Consider the following 23,412-nt stretch of genomic DNA (forward strand, 5'->3'; position numbering starts at 1 on the left):
CCTTTGCCAGACTTCCGTCTGCTGCCGTGTTGTTCGGTATGAACGTGCAACGTTGGTCACCAAAGATAGAACAGACCCCTCCCTTTTCAGCCAGTAGCATATCAACAAAAGCCATGAGGGAGGTAGCAGAGAGTTGCTCGTGTATGGCGGAGAAACCTTGTTCTGTTTTGTTTCCTAACTTCTGCACATTGAAATGGATATAGTTTATTCTGTCAACATTTTTATTAATTGTACACCAATAACAAATCAAAGATTCAAAACCCGCTGCTACTTGATCTGCTAATTTGTATTCATCTGGTACGCCTCTTGGAACACCGATGCTGTCGATGTATGTAGGATCATTGTCACTCCAGGCATAGGTAGACCTTTACTTTTCCATGCATGTGGTAACAAGCTCTTCACAGATGTTAGCAATTCAGGGATTGTGGTGGCGGTTATAGACACAGGTAAAATAAGAGACACAGATGCACACAATCCCGTGGTATTGTACGGTAGTCTATCATACAACTTGTCTTCTCCACACCACCACCAGATGTCACTCCGGGAGAGTGGTTTAAATGTATTATTGACTGTCAACATTTGGTGACATTGTATATCATTCAGACTACACACAACACAATCAGTCATGACAGCATGTGCCGCCTGCTCAGCCATTAGCAACCAGTTGTTATCTATCCTTGAAATTCCTGTGGTAACTTTGAACCACCCATCAATGTCTTCGACTGACATGCTTACTGATGTGATATTTGTCGTTACAGAGTAGTTACTTAATTTTGGCTGATCAGTCGATTTCATACTGTCATTTACACACACTACGACCGGGAAAAAGGGGTCCATGCCCGAGGACCAGGCCCATAACGTGAAACCCCAGCACGTGCTGTTAAAAAAAATCTGATCCCGGAGGTCGAATTGTCTGGTTTGTAACGGTTATAGTCAGTTGTAAATTGCTTCCTTGATGCTGCAATTTAACCCGATTTTTTGAAATACTGGGCCTCAGAGCTGTCCCCTGGGGTCCAGTACTCCCCTGCTTCCGTTATAACCAAATACTCCCACCCTTGGAACGCTCCGTGTCCAAACACGTACCACCAGTACTCCTCCCACCCTTGCCCAGTAATATGTGTTGGCTGTCCCCCTAGACTGCCTCACTGGAACCCTTTTAAAGAGGTTATCGGTATGGACATCACAATGGTGGCATTTGGTGGCACAGTCACTGTCACAGAGTTGTTATAGGTCCACGATATTAACCAAGGAGTGCACGTTGTGGCGTGTTTACTGGAGAGTCGGCACATTCCACTAACACCCCTGCTTTTATTAAATTTTCAATCACTGGTTGTATCCCAGCCATAGCATCTGGCTTGAGTGGATATTGTTTTATTCTAGGGCGATGCTCTGTTTTTGGTCTGACTACTACAGGAGATGCCCCTTTTACAAGGCCCACGTCCGTAGGCCCCTGAGACCATAATTTCTCGGGAATCTGCGTCAACAATTCCTCGTCCTCTCCGGTTAAAAAGAATACTATCTTGGCCTAGTCACGCTGTTTGGTGTTGCTCAGCAGAGCTTTCTTCTTCACATTCAAAGGACATGTGACCTTTCGACCGCAGGCCCAACACTTTACGTCTCGCCGTGTGTGTTACCCCCACACTCCCTTGAGCTCGTTGTTTATGAGCGTAGCTGGGATGTGCTCCATATCACTCCCTTGGCCACGCTGTTGATAAGCGGCGCAGACAATGGATGACTGATGTCTTTGGCTCTTTCAGCAAATTAGTCCATGGCCTCTTTTTGACAGATTTATATGTCCTTTGGAGACTTAGAAAGAGTCTTTTTGCGGAATTCACTGGCACTTGAGAGTCTCGTTAATTCCACTGTGCTTACGTAGTGGGATTTTTTTTTTTTTTAGTAAATTGGCCGGATTACTCTATGTCTTAAATTTTTCTCTAAATTTAAGTACTAGTAGACATTATCTTAGTTTAATCAATTTCTACCCATTTATTTCCCATGCAATTATTTTTAGATTAACATGATATGTCTCAAAATCAATTAATCCGTTATTTTAATTTCTTATGAACCTCTTCAAGATTGTTCAATCTATTTCTCATTGTCTTCTAAAAATTCTCTTCCATAGAAACCGTTTCCTTTTAACTTAACCAAACCATAAGTCAGTATTTGTTACACATTTGCTTATCACTTTTCAATCGTAACATTCATTCTAAAAAAAAATTTCAGTGTGTAATCATTGTCCTTTGGGCTAAATTTGTCAAAATTCCAAACCCACACACTATCTAAACATCAAAAATCTCAAAAGATCTAAAAAATCTCTAAAAATGCCAAATCGAACTTAATGTCATAACTTTTCTTATTGTATTTTCTTCTCTCTGTAATCATAATCAATCTTTTGTTATTGATTCAATATAGAGCAATACATACTTGTCACTTATGAATTATCTTGTTGAGTGTATCTATTTTGTTTATTCATTATCTTTTATTCTGCGCAACAATCTTTGTTTCTACGCACTAGTCTTTGTTCTATGCAGCCCTTCGAGATCCCTTGTGATCAAGGCTATACAGATCAACATGATCTGGTCCGACTATTAATACTTTTCTTTTTTCCTTTGTTTAAAGGAAACATTTCATTCATTGACTGAAATAGCTTCAGCTACGTTATTAATGATTTCTAATCTCGAATTTTCTTTTCTGTGTTAGTTTGTCGTCATTTTCAAACTTCTTTCAAAATTTTGATTATTTTATTGAGAGTAATGTATTATTGAATACGAGAACAACTAAGGAAATAATCTTTTTACGTATTACGCCTCCTTTGAATTTGTCCATTTACGAACGAGAAGATTGACACTAAAACTATGGACCGTTTTTAGTCATCTTCATTGCTTTAATCGTCCTTGCTTTATTAGGAGCAAAACTACACGTCTTAAAGTTATTACCCTTTGCTATTTGCATTTTCAACGAAAAATGATTAGTTGTTTACTCAAATATTCTTTCTTTTTAAACTATTCTGTATAATTATCTTGTATTATACACTCAGTGTTTTCATTTTCCCACTTACCTGTCCTAGACGCATCATTTATGCTGGGGACGCAACTTTTTTTTTCCTTTAAATTGTCATTATCATTTAGTTTACTCTTTGACAAAGATTTAACGCATTACAAGCCTTATCGTCATTTTGTATGAGTTTTTATTTTCCTGCACGCCGATCTTCGCTAATGAGATCTCGTCGCTTCGAGATTACGTCATTGTTGTTGGTAATTCTTGTTGAGCGAAGGTCAGTCTTTTTATTAGACAAACGGCTTTTTTCCTTGTTCAATTCATCAAAAAGAGCTTGCTTTCAAACGGCTCATTTGCTTTGATGATCGATATCACGAATTATGTTGTACTAAGATGTTAAAGAAAAGTACAGTAAGTAGAAAAATGGAAAAAGACAAGCCTGTTATTCGCAATTACCATCAACAAATGCAGAAAATAAATTAATAATTCGATGATCAAAACTGAATGAATACGCAGATATCTACTATATTTGTCACCGATTTATAAGTTCGATCTTTGTATCACTAAATTTCAGGGGTTCTGCCAAGATCTATAAATCTTTTAGCAAGCTAGTACACGGAATTCAAAATTCATATCATATTATCATTATTGATAGTTCAGTTTAAAAAAATCATATATACCAGGGTGTCCCCTGCCCACTGCCTGATGATTGCTGGGATGGGCTCCAGCACCCCCGCGACCCTACTGAGGATAAGCTGTGCAGCTGCTGAGATGAGATGAGATATATATTATATATGTGTGTGCAGCACGGTGGCGCAGTGGCCAGCACGTGTGCGGCATTACTAAGGACCTGGGAACAGGTGTGTGTGTTCCAAGCCAGCCTGCATGCTCTCATTGTTACGGTTTACTTACCTCTTTCAAAAAAAAAACATGCATTTCAAGTGGACTGACTGGTCCAAATTGTCCCTATGTGTGAATGAGCTAGTGAATTGTCTATCTTTGTGTGCCCTGCAATTGGCTTGCAACCAGTTCAGGGTGTCCTCCAATCGCTGCTCGATGATCGCTGTGATGGATTCCAACAAGATGAGATCTACTTATCATAGTTATGGTTCATACCGGCCGAATATGAACACAAAACTTTTCTGGTTCTCACCTGTAACGCCTTTATTGTTGACATATTCCTTTAATATCATAAAAATTGGTTTTTCACTTACCATCGTTCATCCCATTCAAATATCTTCATCATCGTTAGTAATGCTACTTTTTTTCCTCACCGTTCCTCCATTTTCTCCTCAGCGGATTGTTGAGTCCAAATGAGACAAGAACCAAAATTCTGAAACTCAAAAACATCGTTAGAGCAACACTTTTGCTGTAAAATCAAACGTTTCCTTCCTTTGCAGTGTTTTCACGATAGTTCACTAATATATATATATATATATATATATATATATATATATATATATATATATATATATATATATATATATATATATATTTTTTTTAGTCTATAATATTTCTCATTATGGCAACAAAATAGTGTAGTTTTTGTATCACTACAGTATTTTTGTAGTCGAATTTATTATTGTAATACTTTGCAATTCTCTCATTTCTTGTTCTAAAGCAAAACAATATGTTATGTCTATGTTCATTTGCCTTCAAATAGATTTTCATCCTTTATATAATTTTCTTTTATTTTTATAGCTTATCTATAAAATTACTGTCACATGTTTTGACTATTTTTCACCAAATGCATATTACACAAATCTCAACTGTATGTAACATCTTACATGCAAATATTTCTGTGTAAATATTGTTTCACTATATGGCCCTGTATATTCGTTATCCTCCTTTTTAGGATACATTACGGTATTTCCACAAAGGTAATGCCATAAATCGCAAATGGTTTGCATCTAAACAACGCATTTCAAGTCAATGAAGATCTTCAAAAGCACTCTATAATGTGCTCCACTCTACCCATTTACTTACACTAGATTTAAAACAGTTCAATGTTGAAAAAGTAAGGGTTTTTTTCCAATCTATTGTATTAAGGTTAGTCTCACTTAATTTTCACCAAATTATCTCTCTTAATATTTAATTAACTTTCCCCTTTATGTTTCTCTCTTTTTTTTTTTTTTTTTTTTAAACCAATTAAATCTACTATTTTAGCTTCACCTATTTAATGTGAAAATGGCATCTATTTATTTATGAGTTATCTTACTCATTTGAATTTCACTCAATCCATTTTTTCCATTTTAATTGAAAGAGAAAAAAAGTATTTATAAACAATTTTTTCAATATTTTTTGGTATAAAAATGCCCTTATCTCAAATTAGTGTATTTCAATTCACTCAATTAGATTTTTCCTATTCTTCCCAGTCCTTTTTTACCAATTTTTTGAACTGAAAACAGGAATATTTTATCTTTTTCGGTATTATTCTGGCATTATTTTGATTTAACGCATCTAAATAGCTCATTTATATTTTTCCCAAATTTCTCACTTTTATCCAGTAACACAGAGGCTCGATTGCGGTCGGGTCTTCCCTATAAATGACTCTTCACCTGTGGGTTCATCGAGTATTTATTATTATTATTAATTTTTTTTTATAAAATACAATTGCCCAGGGGCAACTTTATATTTCATTCGCTCTTTCTCAATCACACAGACGTCTTGTTTTTTATCGTGATCACGTTCTTACATCGCTTGTTCTTTTTCCACTTATTTTCAGTTGACAGAGGACTCCGCACATCCTTGTGAAATTTAACTAACTTTAAAGCGCTGGGTTAGGGGAGTCCACGCCTCCCGCGGAATTTTAACTGTCTGAAAACTATTTACCTGATAGAGTCTAGAATTGTCAGGGTTTTTCTGTTAAGAATGTGCCCACCGTAATTTTTCCTTTTCAACGGAGGATTCTTAATCTTTGTCTCTGTTAAGATTTTCCTTTTCTACAGAGAATTCTTAATCTTTTCGACGGAGGATCCTTAAACCTTAAGAATCTACCCCCCCGCGCTCGCGAGTCAATATACTTTTATCGGTTATCTACATGCACACAATGTTACGAATAAATTTTACTCACGATTCTCTAAGTCCTTGGCTTTCCGTCAACCGTCAGATCCCAGCCCGCGAGGGAAGGTCCAGTCCCGGAAAAAGGGTCTTTATGCTGTGGCCACAGTCTTTGCTGGATTTTCCTCTCGCGTCCTGGAATCGTCTGGTATCTTGGAATCCGGCTCGAAGGACCAATTAAATGTTAGGTTCATGTCCCCAACATTTTTAATAAAACGCTCTGCAATATAGGACAAAGAGAATCGGTTCTTTATAATTAGTTACTTTATTAATCATCATATTGAGAGCCGCCGAGATTCTGCTGTTAGACATCTTTTCGCTCGCTCTGCCCTGCTTGCTGCGCTCTGGCTCGGCTCGGCTCTGGCTCTGAGGATCTCCTCGAAAAACCTCCCTTCTAATATTCAGTTTTTGCCTTTGCTACGTAGAGTTGATTAGTCTTCTTTCGAAGGCCTGCTTTCCATCCAATGATGACAGGTGACCTTGGTCCTGGGAAACTCCTTTTTCCCAGGCTCTTTGGTGAAGAACAATCTTGAGTTATGGGATGCCAGGTCAGGATGTATTTCGTTGGTATGTGAGAACAAAAACACAGTCTGTACATAAAAAAACAACTCATGGCCTTGAAGAGTAACTTACGGGCTGAGAACTCTTCAAAATGGCTGAGAACACATATAACATATTAAATGTCAACTGTAGGATAAATACGACTCCATCAATAACACAGGTATAAGTAAGAAAAATCAAATAATTTCTTTGTCTTTCATCATTTCTGTATTGCCTCAATGAAAATATTCATCACCTAATGTCAACTTTAGGTAAGCGCTAGCACATAAAGACGAGGTACGGCTAGCCGTCCGTGAGAAGCAGCTCATCCACCAAGGAGACCTTTTTATTGCCGACATATGCCCTGGAGACTCTAAGAATATTAAGTCCCTGATGTAGGGCTGATAGTGAAAATACCATTAAGCGGAATATGTGGCCGGCTAATGACGACTGCTAGTTGTTAGCTGCCTGGTTATGCAGAATTGTGCAGCCAGCAGCAGCACTCCAGGAAAAGTCGACCTGCACAATTTCCTGATGGCTAGGCTAGGCTATCAGCCGATGCTAGTGCACAACTAGGCAGCTACAAAGGCGGAGGGGCTTTTACGTCTATGATGGTGTGGTAAGGGGTCAAGGCGTTCCGATTTCTGCGTGGGGGTCGTGTGATAAACAGGGGTGGACGGGGCGTGTGTGTATAAGTAAGTTGGGGTGTTTGCTCATACCGGCGTGTGCAATTGACCAATGTCCTGCAATTTCATTTCAATTTTATATAATGACAGTAAAACGTGTTATGTGTCGTCTGGTATTGTTTGTTGATCTGTAGTTGTGAGCTTGTTATAGTAGTATACTCTCAGTCGGTAATGACGTCATCTCGAGGTAAGTTTGCCCCCTTGGGGGCTTCAGTAGGGGCATGACTCTACTTCTCAGATTTTCCCTATTAACTGCAAAAAAACGAGGCATCTTTGTTTTGCAATCCTGTCCTCAAGGCATCAAAATCGTGAACTATATTCCCAAGCCAGATGTACCTATGAAAAGAGCCACACCTGGCTCACGAGCAATACCTTTCCGACGACGCCTGGTCTGCTGTAATGAATTCAATTAGAATAACTGTTCAGGCTTGGACAAACTATATTTAATATTTTGTTTGTTCATGATAAAATGTATTTTCCACGAATTCAACGAATATTTTTTTTGGTGGCCCTAAATGACTAAAAGTGCAATTTCAGTTTTGTTCAAAAGGAAAAATAAAACTGAAAAAGTAATTCAATAAAAGTATATTGTAATTATGTCATGTTAAACTTAAGGCCAGACTTGCAGAGCTGGCTTTTACCTGGGAGTAGTTTGTTCACAAAGCGGCTACTTATTTTGAATTTTGCAAGAATTTAGGAGAAATGGAGCACTGTCAATTTGGGAGCATTGCCAATATTTTACCACTTTATTTTTTTATGAAGTCTTCTAACTCTCATTTTCTCTAATATTCAATCTACTGTCAAGTATATAGTAAAACGCACCCAAAATATGTTTCCAAGAAGAAAGAACAAAACTGATAAGTTTGTTTATTTGAACATTTGATTTTATTGGTAATATACAAAATAATGCATGGACTTGCTCCCTCATATTTTTCAGATATAATTTCTCCCTATATTCCAGTCCGGAGCCTTCATTCTGAAAATGCTGGTTTACTAGTGATCCCAAGTCCCAAAAAGAGATCCGCAGGTCCGAGAGCATTCACCATTCTGCCCTCTGAGATTCGTTCTGCAACCGCAACTGCTTAAATCTCGGCTTAAAACACACTTCCATAGCTTATTAATGATCTATATTTTATGTTGAAAATATCTGTGTGTTGTTTGTTAATGCTACATCCATTGCAACCTGGTCATTCTTTTTTATTATTTATTTTATATTATACTTATTATTATTTTATCTTTTATTTTTAATTAAATCGTCTGTTAATGCGGCGACACGGCGGCTGAGTAGTTAGCGCGGCTGCGGCACAGTTCTAGGGTCATGGGTTCAAATCCAGCTACTAGCCTTCCTGTGCCGAGTTTGCATGTTCTCCCCGTGCTTCCTTGGGTTTCCTCTGTGCAGTCCGGTTGCCTCCCACATTCCAAAAACATGCATATCAGGTTAATTGGCTTGTCAAAATTGTCCCTAGGTGTTAATTAGCGAATGAATAGTCTGTCTCTGTGCCCTGCTACTGGCTGGCAACCAGTTCAGGGTGTCCTCTGCCCGCTACCCAAATATAGCTGGCGATGGGCTTCAGTGAGGATACCTGGTGCAGATAATGGATTGATGTTTCTTAATGCAAGATCCATTGCAGCCTGGTCATCCTGGAAGGGTGCGGTTCCTTCTCGAGGTTTCCTCTTTTTACACATGCTGCAGTTTTTGAATTTTTTCTTGCCTTCATGTAGGTTTTAGATCAATTGGTTTTAAAAATATTTTGTAGTTCGCAATAGTCTTTGATCTGTGCAGCCCTTTGAGACTCCTTGTAGTTAAGGGCTAAAAGAGTTAACACGATTTGACTTGATTTTTTTCGGCTTGCCTACAATGAAGAAAGTGGATCTATTTTGACTATTAAACACTTGCAAAGAATATTGCTTAGGATGCGAGGATGGGGTTGTGTTTCACTGTTATTGCACAATGATTTTCATTATTTTTACTTATTGTTTACATTAGGAGTCTCCAATGTGGTGATCCCTGGGCAGTTTCTGAAAACCTCTCACAAGTGCTCGGTCATTGTAATTTTCTAGTAAAATGATTTTTTTCGTGGTTGATTTATTTATAAGTATATTTATATATATAGTTATAGGCTATAACTCACTTCTAGGTGTATTTCACCTAGATAGGGCTAAGATGGCTGTGAGGATTACATTTTTGGACTTCTCCAGTGCCTTCAATACCATACAGCCTCTACTACTGAATAGGAAACTGACAGAGATGGGAGTTAGCTCACACCTTTAACCCTACTTCTGATAATTAACCCGGTAATGACATAGTAACAACATAGTGTTAATATGATAAGTTTGTCAAGGTTGCCATGGCACCCAATTGGTCCCGCCCATGTGTCACGGTTGCCATGGCGCCCAATCGGCCACGGACGTGTGGCGCCAGCTGAAGCTTGTTGACGGATTGGCTCCCTGTCAGTATTTAAACTCTGTCCTGTTCGACTTGTTTCCGATCCCGATCTTGTTTTTGCTCTTCTTTCCCGGCTACTGACCCGTTATCCTCCGTTCCCGACACTGCCATCGCTAGCCACGGAAGTCCCACTTCCGCGTCTGAGCAACTTACTCCCAGTGACCAGCGATCTCCGGATCATGAAAGCGCTCCTTTCCCTTCTTCTCAATAAAACTGTGAGAAATGTTACGTGAGTGGGTCCTGTCTCTGTTCTGGTTTTGACAGTACGGAACGACCACAAAATGGACCCAGCGAACACTCACACCAGCGCAGATTGGGGTGAGTTGCAAACTTCCTAGGCACTGCAGCAGTTACACAAGAAAGAGGGCGAAGTCTGGCAATTGTCAAATGACGTTGCCGCCCTTCAACTGCTGTTCCAGCAAAATCAACAGAGCATGCGGCGTCAGCAAAAGAAATGAGCTCAGCTGACTGAGCTCCTGTCGCGTCGGTATCGAGGAGCAGCCAGGGCAAATATGCCCCAAACTACTTAAACAACTAGATGCAAAGGAGTCTTGGCGTGGGAGGGAGAGCTCGTTTAATTATCTTCATCAGCACACAAAACAGAAGTCTCGAAGTCTCTTTTTATATCCTATAGCCTGCCCGACTCTTCCGTCTGCCTGCGGGACTCGTCCGCCTGCCGGCCCGGCTCGTCCACCTGGCCGCCTGACCCGACGCCTGTTGGCCGGTCCAGCCTCTTCCTGTTACTGCTTTTGCAACGCCTTCGGAAGCTGAAGTGGGGCCACCCTCCTCGAGGGCATCAGCCCATTCTGGAGGGCACTGTATTTTGTTTTTTGGGGGGACTTCTGGAGCCGTCCTTTGAGGGGGTGTTCTGTCACAGTTGCCATGGCGCCCAAGTGGCCTCGCCCGTGTGTCACGGTTGCTATGGCGCCCAATTGGCCCCGCCCGTGTGGCTCCAGCTGAAGCTTGTTGACGGATTGGTTCCCTGTCAGTATTTAAACTCTGTCCTGTTCGACTTGTTTCCGATCCCGATCACGTTTTTGCTATTCTTTCCCGGCTACTTTCCCGACACCGCCATCGCTAGCCACGGAGGTCCCAATTCCGCGTCTGAGCAACCTACTCCCCGTGACCAGCAATTTCTGGATTGGAAGCGCTCCTGTCCCTTCTTCCCAAAAAAACTGTTAGAAACGTTACGCGAGTGGGTCCTGTCTCTGTGCTGGTCTTAAAAATGCTGTCAATTCAGAAATGCATATTAACGAGTAGCCTTTGCACTAATTAGTAACTAGTATTAACAGTGTCTGAAACTCATGACAAAAAGTTACCGGACACCAGGGCATTTTTCACAACTTGAAAGACAATAAGACAACTAATCGCAAAAAAAAACAACAACATTGTTGCAAAGTATTAAGGATTGATAATCAGAATATATAACAAAACAACACTTTAAAATTAAGTTTATTATATCCATCCATCCATCCATCCATTATCTGCACCGCTTATCCTCAGTAGGGTTGCCGGGATGCTGGAGCCCATCCCAGCTATCTTCGGGCAGTGGGCTTGGGACACCCTGAACTGGTTGCCAGCCAGTCACAGGGCACACAGAGACAGCCAATTCGCTCGCTCATTCACAACTAGGGACAATAGCAACCTAAGTTTATTATAAATCTACTTATAACATTCATTGCATGTTTATGACATCACTCTTTTCCATCTGCCATGATCAGTATGTACCTGTATTTACTCATCTTCATTAATGCAATGTTTGCATTGGGTCGTCTGCTACAAGCCACATGAACTCTTCTTTCCACGATGCTTCTAATGTACGTTTGTGTTTTGTAGCATCATAAATTTTGTTAGCTTCTTTTGAATATTTCTTCTGGGGCTGAGGTTTTGGCTTGATTCCTAACCACTTATCCATTTTTCTCGTGTTCTTTGTACGACCTTGCTCGGGCAAGTCCGGAAGCACAAATTTTTTCGCTGCAGGCTTCTGATTTGCTGCCGAGTATGCAAATTGCCAAATGAATTGAAATTCTGAAATTTTCAAGCCGAACGAAGATTTGGAAATCGTAATAAAGCAAAAGTTTGACTTGGAAAACAATTTTTTTTTTTTTTTTTCTTGAAAAAGTTGCAAGCCACCCGGGCAGAGACATTTTGTAGGTTGTACTCTCGACGTAAAAGATGCATGCCATGATTATCCGGGCAGACACTGATATTAACATGATCAGTTGTCAATTTAGAAATGCATATCAATCTTTGCACTAATTACTAACAAGGAGTAGCTTTCATCTTCAAAATGCTTGGAGCCCATAGGTTTGCATCACTATCACTGTCACTATTGGGCAATTACGATGCTGTTCTTTGATTTTCCACACGCTTTAGAGTTGAAATACTTTTTATAACTCACATGATTTCAACAAAAAAGTAATTCTCGTGGGCAGACTTTTAAAACAGGTTGGATTTTTACATCTTGGGGGGTTTGTACAATCCTCTCCGGTTCTCCTTGCAAGCGTGAAATTCATGGATGCCTTCTCTCCTTATTTTCGTGGGTAAATTGACCTATTAACTGAACAGAGGCAGTTCAATGTAGTTTGTACAAGCTTTTTTTTTTTTTAATCAAAACCAGCCACATTCGTCAAAATAGAATAAACTTGCTTGAGTTATTTTAGTTTTAAATCTATTAGGAGTTGTACTTCTTCTATTTCACTTTGTTGTCCAAAATAAATTATTTTAAGCACTTAAATGCCTTTTTTTGTCATGACAATTTAATAAGATAAGTAACTGGTATCTGCATCTAGTGACATGCCACACAGTTATCATTTTGAAAAAAAGCTTTTGGACAGTTCTTGTTTGTATGTAAACAACCTGTGATGAGCCATGTTTTCCATCATCATATCATGTAGCCTGTCATGATTACCGATATGCTTCACCTGTGCCCACTGGCGCCAACTGCCTCGGACTCTGATTGGCTCTCTTTCCCTACTTAAACCCACTCCTATCTGTCCCCTTTTGTCGGTCCGTCTGCGAACTTCAGTTAACACTAGGCAAGCCTTTTTTCGACCTAAACTCCCACCTGTTATTTGCTCCTGTCCGTCCCCCGGCTTCGACCCGTTTTTGACCCTGACCACGTCTACTCTCCCGTCCCGGCTTTCAACCTTTTTTCCCCGACCACGTCTACTCTCCTTTCCTGGCTTCTGACTCGCTTCCGACCCTGATCACAGTTTTGCTCTCCTATCCTGGCTACTGACCCGTTTTTCCATTCCAGACACTGCCATCGCTCGCCACGGAAGATCCACTTCCGCGTTCACAAGCGACCTGCTTCCCGCGTCCAACAACCACCGGATTGTGGGCGCAACCCTTTCTCTTTCTTCCAATAAAACTTGTGAGAAATGCAACGCATGTGGGTCCTGTCTCCGTTCTGGTCCTGACAGTAGCCATTCCCTTGTAAATTTACAATTGTTGACAGGCGTTCAAATAACTCAGGTAGTGAGATGTTTTCTTTCTGATAACATTTTTCAAAAACCCCTCTGATAAATGTAAAATTCCTTTTAATCTTAAACATGAAATTGTTGATTAAAAATTGGCTCACAAACATAATTGCTGCACGAAGCACATCATTACACCGTGTAACCGCCATGTAGAGCTCTGCCATAAAATATGTTCACAACTCCTATAAATGGTTTTCTCTAATTAATACAGACTCATAGGAATGTGCACCTTCAACACAAATTCATTGGATCTTTACTTTTACAAAGCAGCGTTTGCAAGTTCCCTAATTGGCTTTCCTCTCATCATCTTGTCTTGATAAATTTTACATTAGCTGTCAATGATTAATGATGGAGGATGAATAATCTTTTTGGCGGGTTGTGGGACTAAGTATTTGGTTTAGTATTTTCCTATATTGTGCTTTACTTAGTATATAATACTTAAAATAGCCTCGTTTTGACTTGACTTGTTGTTTCATAAAGATTTTTTTTTTATGCTTGTGATTATAAATGAGTATAATATGCCACAAATACTTGAACGACAGAACATTTTGAAAAAGCACTGATTCATAATTAAGTACGGCCAATTTAGTGTCGTGGCATTCACCACAAAATTGTCTCAAGATAATTAGAGCAACTAAGAGTACTTCTTCAAATTGCTCATGTAATGTAGTCATAAATTATTTGTACATGTATTCTAAGCAGTATTATTCATTAACTAGATAGATAGATACTTTATTCATCCCCGCAGGGAAATTCACATTTTCAGCAGGATCCCTTCGCTGAGAACAATACAATAATAAAGCAAAAGGAATACAATACACAATTACCCAATGTGACGTGCTTATACCCACTGTAGCATGTTGTATAGAGTATTCAAATAGTGCTACATAAAATACACACTGCAATAAAAGTACGGTAATATGCAATGTAGGGAGTGTGGTTTAATGTGGGCCTTGACTCTGCCAGGTGGAGTTAAAGAGCCTCATGGCATGAGGAAGAAAATATCTCTTCAGTCTGTCCGTGGTACAACACAGTGACAGCAGTCTGTCGCTGAAGCTGCTCTTCTGTCTGGATATAATTCTGTGTAGTGGATGTGATGAATTGTCCATGATTGACCGCAGCTTTTTCAGTGCCCGTCTCTCAGCTACTGTTGTCAGGCTGTCCAGCTCTGAGCCCACAACAGAGCTCGCTTTCCTCGCCAGTTTATTGAGACGAGAGGCATCCTTCTTCATGACGCTGCCTCCCCAACACGCTGCCGCATAGAAGAGGGCGCTTGCCACAACTGTCTCATAGAATATTTTCAGGAGCTTTTTGCAGATGTTGAAGGAGGCCAGCCTTCTGAGGAAGTAAAGTCGACTTTGACCTTTCCTACGTAGAGCTTCTGTGTTGGCAGTCCAGTCCAGTTTGTTGTCCAGCTGCACACCCAAGTATTTGTAGGTCTGGACAAATTCTACACCTTCTCCTTTGATGGTTACAGGAACCGGGTGAGTTTTAGTTCTCCTGAAGTCCACCACCATCTCCCTGGTCCTGGTGGTGTTCAGGTGCAGGTGGTTTGCGTCGCTCCATTGGACAAAGTCCTGAATCAATTTCCTGTACTCCTCCTCCTGCCCACTTCTGATACATCCTACGATCGCAGTGTCATCAGCAAACTTTTGCACGTGGCAGGACTCAGAGTTGTACTGAAAGTCCGATGTATACAGAGTGAATAGGAACGGGGAGAGCACGGTCCCCTGCGGAGATCCTGTGCTGCTAACCACAGTGTCCGATGTACAGCCCCCCTGTTTCACATACTGGGGTCTGCCTGTCATGTAGTCCGTAATCCCTTCTACAAGGTGTGAGCTAACTCCCATCTCTGTCAGTTTCCTACTCAGTAGTAGAGGCTGTATGGTATTGAAGGCACTGGAGAAGTCCAAAAATGTAATCCTCACAGCCATCTTAGCCCTATCTAGGTGAAATACACCTAGAAGTGAGTTATAGCCTATAACTATATATATAAATATACTTATAAATAAAATTGTAATCCTGCAAAATAATCCCTTTTTTTACTAAATGTACCTGTAATTTGATTACGTCTTTTTTTCTGTGACTGTAGTGGAATACAATTACTTTTTTTGTATCCAAATTGCACATGTTGACTGCACTGTTTACTGCTCACCTTGCACAATGTTGACTATTTTTTTTTTGCACTATGATGACTATTTTTTGCACCAAATGCATATGCTGACCATATTTTGCACTATGACGACTGTTTTTGCACCAAATGCATATTGCACAAACCCTTACGATACCAAACTGTATGTAAGATCCTACATGCCTACATTTCTTGTGCAAATATTGTGTAAATTATAACTATAACCTTATCCTCCTTGTTTTATAACGTTATCTTCGTTCCTTTATCTTCTTGGTTTCTTTACCTCACTGTGAATGTGTGAACTGGAGTGTCATGAGTTTTTTGAGTTTTTCCTTGCCTTCATGTAGGTGTTAGATCAGGGGTTGGTGTAATAATAGTCTGTGGTTTGCAATAATCTGTGATCTGTGCAGCCCTATGAGACTCTTTGTGATTAAGGGCTATAAAAATAAACATGACTTGACTTGACTTACAGTAGTAGCCATTTAAATGTCACCTTTTTGATACAGAGTTTGTCCTTTTATCTCTTTTATCCACATGTGTTAGCTTGGAGTTGATAGTTGAAAGAGCACAGTCGCTGCTGAACATACAAACGAGTTAGGTTCCAGATGATCATTCGTAAGTTGAATTAGTTCGTTCAGTGCTATATTTTGTCTCACGACCGAAACAAGCAGTGGATCCAAATGCGTATCGTTTCACACAATGCTTCATTGAGGGATCTGGGAAGTCAGGGCGAGAGGATAAAAAACAACAACTATCCGGTGCTCGCTGGGCAGGAGGAGCAGGAAGCCCCTGCGAATGAAGCGTGGTCAGGTATCGGAACCAAGTCAGGCAGCCGGGACGGGAGACGGAGTGTGGTCGGAGATCAAAACAAGTCAGGTAGCCGGGACGGGAGAACGGAGCGTTGTCGGAGATCGGAACAAGTCAGGTAACCGGAGAGGATCGGGAAGCCAGGGACAGACAAGCAGGATACAGGAACAAGTCGGGATCGGAACGGGAGCCAAACTCAAAAATGCTTGCCTTGCATGTGTGGAGGTTCGCAGACGGACTGACCAGGAGTGAATGACAATGACGTGCTTAAATAGGAGGAGGACTAATAAGGGAACGAGTGGCAGCTTGGGCTGAATGAGTGAGCGCAGGTGAGGGCAACTGGCAAATCATGACAATTTTGTATGTTTATGGTTTGTATAGGTATTTTTAAAGTTTGTATAAGTAACCTGCATTGTTTTGTACTAAAAAAAATAAACATTCCCTAAATTAATATGCTCTATAAAGATAAATAAATTGAGGTTTTACTTACTTTTGGGACTTGCACTTCAAGAAGTCCTCCTCCGTGATAAAAAACTGGCCAAAAAAAGCATTGCGACCATTTTCTCAAAAGCATCAAGCTTTCTTATTCCACTTTCGTTTCAAAAGAAACGGCTCACCTCTTCCTTACACTTTACACCAACCATATTGAATGGATGTACGAGATATTAAACAATTAAAAACGTCAAAGTTCAAAGCGCGCTAGCGATACAGTACATGTTGTAATTACACACAAACCAGGAATTAGAAGCCGGATTTCTTCTTTGGTGTGGATGCTGGATGACCTCTCACGCGGCGAAACAAACACTACAGCACTGTCCTGTACTCAGAAAAAGGTGCACACAATACAAAATCTAACTGAAAGCATTGTCTGGATATGTTTCGACATTCTGAAAAAAATGTTCGTATCTAACGTTTTGCGTAAGTCGAATGTTCGTAAGTAGGGGAGCGTCTGTAATAGATAGATAGATAGATAGATAGATAGATAGATACTTTATTCATCCCCTAAGGGAAATTCACATAATGGATAAGTGTGCACTTGTTTTTATTATATTGAATACCTATAATAGGATACACATGCACTAAATAAACACATGTGGAACTTTACATCGGAAACTTGTTTATTTTTGTTTATAGTTATCTTGTTTGGATAATTAACTTGTCTGTGGAGAATGTATGTTTTTCATTATTGTAGATGAAATTGCATTGGTGAATGGATTCAAGCAGAGTGGTCAGGTATCGGAACCAAGTCAGGCAGCCGGGACACAGCCTCACAATCTCCTTATTTTACAGAAATCCTGTGGGTGAGGCCACCTTAAGTCAATATTGTTGTGTGGTACCTGGCACATAATAGTTATTATAATATATAATATCAGATATCACATCTCTCTCTCTCTAATATTCTATACGTTGTAAACTATTTATTATTATTATTTGTGATTTTTATGATGCTGCTTATTGTTATTGCACTGCTTTTCATTGCAACCGAGGCCAGTCTCCAAGCCTTACCTTGTAAACATTTTTAACCTATTTATCCTGATATTCCTCATATTTTATTTTTCCCCTTTCAAGTGTTTATCATAGGGCAGCACGGCGACGCAGTGGTTAGCGCGTGTGCGGCACAGTTCTGAGGTCATAGGCTCAAATCCAGCTACCGGACTTCCTGTGCGGAGTTTGTATGTTCTCCCCGTGCTTGCGTGGGTTTCCCCTGGGCACTCCGGTTTCCTCCCACATTCCAAAGACATGCATTTCAGGTGGATTGGCCAGTCCAAATTGTCCCTAGGTGTAAATGAGCGAGCGAGTTGTCTGTCCCTGTGTGCCCTGCGATTGGCTGGCAACCAGTTTAGGGTGTCCCCTGCCCAATGTCCGATGATTGCTGGGATGGGATCCAGCACCCCCAAGACCCTACTGAGGATAAACGGTGCCGCTAATGAGATGAGATGAAGTTTTTATCATGTGTTTATCCTTGAGTGTCATGTCTAATCTTGATACAAATGGGGAACGGAGAGCTATTACCACCCTGAACTCTCATCTAGAGCAGCCATGAGCACCATTTATTGTACAACTGCCACTGGAAATTTGCACATATTTAGCATATAACATGATTATGATTTTTAGCATTTTGATTCTTTTGCACATATTTACCTTTATAATCTATTTTACTTACACTGAAAGAAGCCCTCCATTTTTGTTTCACTTGTTTAAAGACAAAGACCGTTCATTCATTCATGTTTACCCTGTTGTTATCAATGACGATAGAGAAATTTAATTCAATTATTTTATATTTATCATGGAACATTGTAATGTTTAGATACAAATATATCCAATTTAATATGATCCATGGTGGCACGGCGGTTAAGTGGTTTGTCACGAGACGTGGTGGCGTGGTAGGTGACCGGACCAGAACGGAGGCAGGAGGCATGAAGGGAGAACTCAAATGCGTTGACGATCCATAGGTTTTATTTAATAAAATAAAAGTCGCCCAATACTCCGAGGCAAAACAGAACAATACAGAGTTCCTCCGGCACGAACTCAACGGGACATGGCATAACAGACTAAAACAGGACAAGGCATAACAGACTAAACAGGACAAGGCATAACAGACCGGGATTGTGAAGAATGAGTAGTAATGAACCCGCAACCGCAGAGCCCACCATGCAGCCTTAAGTACAGACCCACCATTAGTGGAACTGCTTTCAGCTGTTGCCCAGGGGGCGGGGCAGACTGGTCACCAAGGCGACCGTGACAGAGCCCCCCTCTTAAGGGACAGCTCCCGAGGTCCCAAAAAAGAAAAAATTACAACCTCACGCCCCGGAATGGTTCGACGCTCACGATTGGGGCAACCCCGCTCCCTCCTCCGAACACGCAGGAACGGGGAGAGTCAGGCGCCATCTGCGTCGGGCGGATCGGAATCGGCGCTCGGCAGGGGGGGGTCCGGCGGGCAAGCTGGACAGGGGATAACAGACAGGCAAAATCAGGGCAGAATCAGAACAGGTAAACAGGACAGGCAAAATCAGAACAGGTAAACAGGACAGGCCTCTACAGAAGAGTCGCGCTCAGGTCAGGCCGATGCAGAAGAGTCGCACTCAGGTCAGGCCGATGCAGAAGAGTCGCACTCAGGTCAGGCCGATGCAGAAGAGTCGCACTCAGGTCAGGCCGATGCAGAAGAGTCGCACTCAGGGGGTTCAGGTGCAGAAGAGTCGGACTCAGGGGGTTCAGGTGCAGAAGAGTCGGACTCAGGGGGTTCAGGTGCAGAAGAGTCGGACTCAGGGGGTTCAGGTTCAGAAGAGTCGGACTCAGGGGGTTCAGGTTCAGAAGAGTCAGGCTCAGGGGTTCAGGTTCAGAAGTGGCGATTCAGACAGGACAGGCGGAATCAGAACAGGCAAGACATGAGAGGGTCAAAATCAAAACAGACAAGACATGAGAGAGTCAAAATCAGAACAGACAAGACATGAGAGAGTCAAAATCAGAACAGACAAGACATGAGAGAGTCAAAATCAGAACAGACAAGACATGAGAGAGTCAAAATCAGAACAGACAAGACATGAGAGAGTCAAAATCAGAACAGACAAGACATGAGAGAGTCAAAATCAGAACCGGCAAAACAGGAGGAGCGGAGTCGGGCCGGCAGGCAGCGGAGTCGGAGTCGGCCCGACGGGCAGCAGAGTCGGAGTCGGGCTGGCACGCAGGGGAGACGGAATAGCAGGCAATCGGCACGGGAGTCGGGCAGGCAGGCATGAGAGTCGAACAGGCAGACGTCAATTCTTCCCGGGACCCCATTCGAGGCACAGCAAGGGCCACGACGGGCGGGGCCGTGGTTCGAACGGGCAGGGAAGGCCAACTCAGTAGGCGCCTGCCGAACTGCGCTCTCCAGCTCTCCCAAGTCGCGCTGGGATCGTTCGCTGAGTTCTATTTGTTGGCTGGTTCATTCTGTCACGAGACGTGGTGGCGTGGAAGGTGACCGGACCAGAACGGAGGCAGGAGGCATGAAGGGAGAACTCAAATGCGTTGACGATCCATAGGTTTTATTTAATAAAATAAAAGTCGCCCAATACTCCGAGGCAAAACAGAACAATACAGAGTTCCTCCGGCACGAACTCAACAGGACAAGGCATAACAGACTAAAACAGGACAAGGCATAACAGACCGGGATTGTGAATAATGAGTAGTAATGAACCCGCCACCGCAGAGCCCACCATGCAGCCTTAAGTACAGACCCACCATTAGTGGAACTGCTTTCAGCTGTTGCCCAGGGGGCGGGGCAGACTGGTCACCAAGGCGACCGTGACATGGTTAGCGCGTAGGCTAGGTCATGGGATCAAATCCTGCTACCAGCTTTCATGTGCGGAGTTTGAATGTTCTCCAGGTGCTTGCGTGGGTTTCCTCTCCCATTCAAAAAATATGCATGTCAGTTGATTGGCCGGTGTTGTGCCCAATTCCGACTCCCGTACAGAATCCTCCCCCCCTCGCGTGAACGCGCATTCTGCTGCGCTTCCAACAAGAAAGCGAGCTAATTATAACAATTGGGAGATCCTAGTCTATATAACGCGTTTATTTAAACGTTAAAGCGCGATCGTATTCTACAAAATGCGTTTGTTAACGCGGATGAAAAACTCACGAACGTCAATGCACGCTTCCGACATAAGACCCCAAATTCACTGTGCTGACTTATTGATGCCACAGAAGGTTACTCTAGAAGTTACAAGTCTGTATCTCAAACAGGATCTATTTTAGCAGGGGGGGAGGATTTGGGCAGGCTTTTTTGTTGTTTTGCCTGCCCAAATTCCCCCCCCCTTGCTAACTCCGGAATAAAAACTCCAAATGACCCCAATTTCACTGTGCTGACTTATTGATGCCACAGAAGGTTACTCTAGAAGTTACAAGTCTGCATCTCAAACAGGATCTATTTTAGCAGGGGAGTCAGATTTTGGCAGGTAAAATGCCTGCCCAATTTCTCTCCCCTGCTAAAATAGATCCTGTTTGAAATACAGACTTGTAATTTCTAGGGTAACCTTCTGTGGCATCAATATGTCAGCACAGTGAATTTGAAAACTTTCAGACGTTTCTCATAATAATACTATTATTATTATTAATAGTAGCAATAAAAACGAACTAGATTGGTCGAACACCTATTCAGTAACACATCACAAAGTGGAGGTATTCCTCTGTAGTTGGATCCCAAAACCAAAAAACATAATAGGTTTAAAGCGTGTCTTACTTTGCAAACAGTATAGGCAGGGAAGTCCGATTTTAAATGAAAAAAACAACAACAATTTGTTTACACCGCGGGATCCAATGCAACCAGGGTTTCATTCACAATAAAAAAGACATTACATAAGGCTATTATAGTACATCAAATAAAGGCTATTTGTGTACAATTAGTTGTGATCGCGCAAATCATAGCGTACATTGACGTTGCTGACTTTTTCATCCGCGTTAACAAACGCATTTTGTAGAATACAATCGCACTTTATTGTTTAAATAAACGCGTTACATCGACTAGGATCTCCCAATTGTTATAATTAGCTCGCTTTATTCTTTTAAAAAGCGTATTATATAGAAGACGATCGCTTTTGTCGGAAGCGTGCATTGACGTTGGTGAGTTTTTCATCTGCATTAACAAACGCATTTTGTAGAATACAATCGCACTTTATTGTTTAAATAAACGCGTTACATAGACTAGGATCTCCCAATTGTTATAATTAGCTCGCTTTATTTTTTAAAAAAGCGTATTATATAGAATACGATCGCTTTTGTCGGAAGCGTGCATTGACGTTGGTGAGTTTTTCATCTGCGTTAACAAAGGCATTTTGTAGAATACGATCGCGCTTCAATGTTTAAATAAACGTGTTATATAGACTACGATCTCCCAATTGTTATAATTAGCTCGCTTTATTGTTTTAATAAGCGTTTTTCATATAGAATACGATCGCTTTTGTTGGAAGCGCAGCAGAATGCGTGTTCACGCGCGGGGGGGGGGGGGGGTGGATTCTGTACGGGAGTCGGAATTGGACACAACACCTGTCCAAATTTTCCCTTGGTGCGAATGAGCGAGTGGTTGTATGTCTAGGTGTCCCCTGCAAATGGCTGGCAACCAGTTAAAGGTGTGCAAGTGTCCCTGAAGACATTTGTAATGGGCTCCAGCACCTGCGACCCTCCTGAGAATAAGCGGTGCAGATAATGCATGCAAAATACGATCCAATTTTCCCCCTGTTCCAGGTTGTCGACTACAGCATGCGATCATGTTATTGCCCCTCCTTTTGCTGACGTCAGCACGTTAGCACGCTTGAAATAGAGCACCGGGGATTTGCGCTACACTCAGACCCATAAGTCAAAAAGGAGGAGAGAAGCCCGCCACTTTGAGGAGGAGGAGAGAAGAAACTGCAGTAAGAGGAGCTTAAAGGATGGCCAACCACCGTTGACACTGTGGGAATCCAAAACCACGCGCACACCGAGCCGTGAAGCACACAGGAGTGTCACGCCTGGACTCGTCTGGCATCTTTTTGTGCCCGTAAAGTGACACAGGTACGTTCCTATATTTATACAAAGACTTCAGTGTTTTTGTCTCGTTTGACGGATAATCATCATGCAGAGCTGTGTTAAATCTGCAATAGTGACACTCTGCGCCGGTGTTTCCCGTCGTGCTGCCCAATTACACGTTTGCACAGATGCAAACAGACTCACACAAAGACTGGAGTTTATCATGGATGGGATATATGATTATGGGGCTTAGGTGTCGTGGTCCAGGATTTTCAGACAAGCGTTTACAAAACAGGATCGGAAATGCCACTGTGCTTTAAGGAGTGGTGTCGTATCGTGATACTGCCGCAAATTTAAATTGTAGGGATGCAAAAGCTGAAATGTGCAAGTATGTTGAAACTATATCAAGATCATTTTTTTACCTTAAACGTGTAATGTTGTATTGAGTTGTAGTATTGAGTGCTAATAATATACTAAATAACTATGGCTATGTATAGTATTTTACAGTAGCGCAAATAGTGCAAGAGGAGTAGCTAACCAGATGTGCAAAATGTGTCGTCAGGTAAACAAGTCAGGTAAACAGAACAATAACACTGTAACAATAACGCTGTAAGTACAATAGTGCAGAGATGTGCAAGGAGTGGCTAGCTATAAAGAACTCCCAGTAGTGCAAAAGGTCAAACAAAACCCACAGATGTACAGATTAGCAGCAGTTTAGATTTACTATGTGTTTGAGTGACCATTTAATGGCCAGGGGGACAAGACTCGTGTGGAACCTGGTGGTCC

The 23,412-nt window shown here is 41.6% G+C and overlaps 1 protein-coding gene across 3 annotated transcripts in view; it reads left to right on the plus strand.

Moving 5' to 3' along the window:
• Positions 1–22,183: 22,183 nt before the first annotated feature.
• The window catches only part of fstl4 (follistatin-like 4), a 277,646-nt gene continuing 276,417 nt past the window's right edge, over positions 22,184–23,412 (plus strand). For all 3 annotated transcript variants that reach the window (XM_088321797.1, XM_088321798.1, XM_088321799.1), the window contains exon 1: positions 22,184–22,671. The gene's annotated coding sequence lies outside the window, so the exon portion shown is untranslated. The remainder of the gene's footprint in view (positions 22,672–23,412) is intronic.

This window comes from Urocampus carinirostris, chromosome 17, assembly GCF_059441175.1.
Source record: "Urocampus carinirostris isolate Australia breed hairy pipefish chromosome 17, RoL_Ucar_1.0, whole genome shotgun sequence".
NCBI classification, from domain to species: domain Eukaryota; kingdom Metazoa; phylum Chordata; class Actinopteri; order Syngnathiformes; family Syngnathidae; genus Urocampus; species Urocampus carinirostris.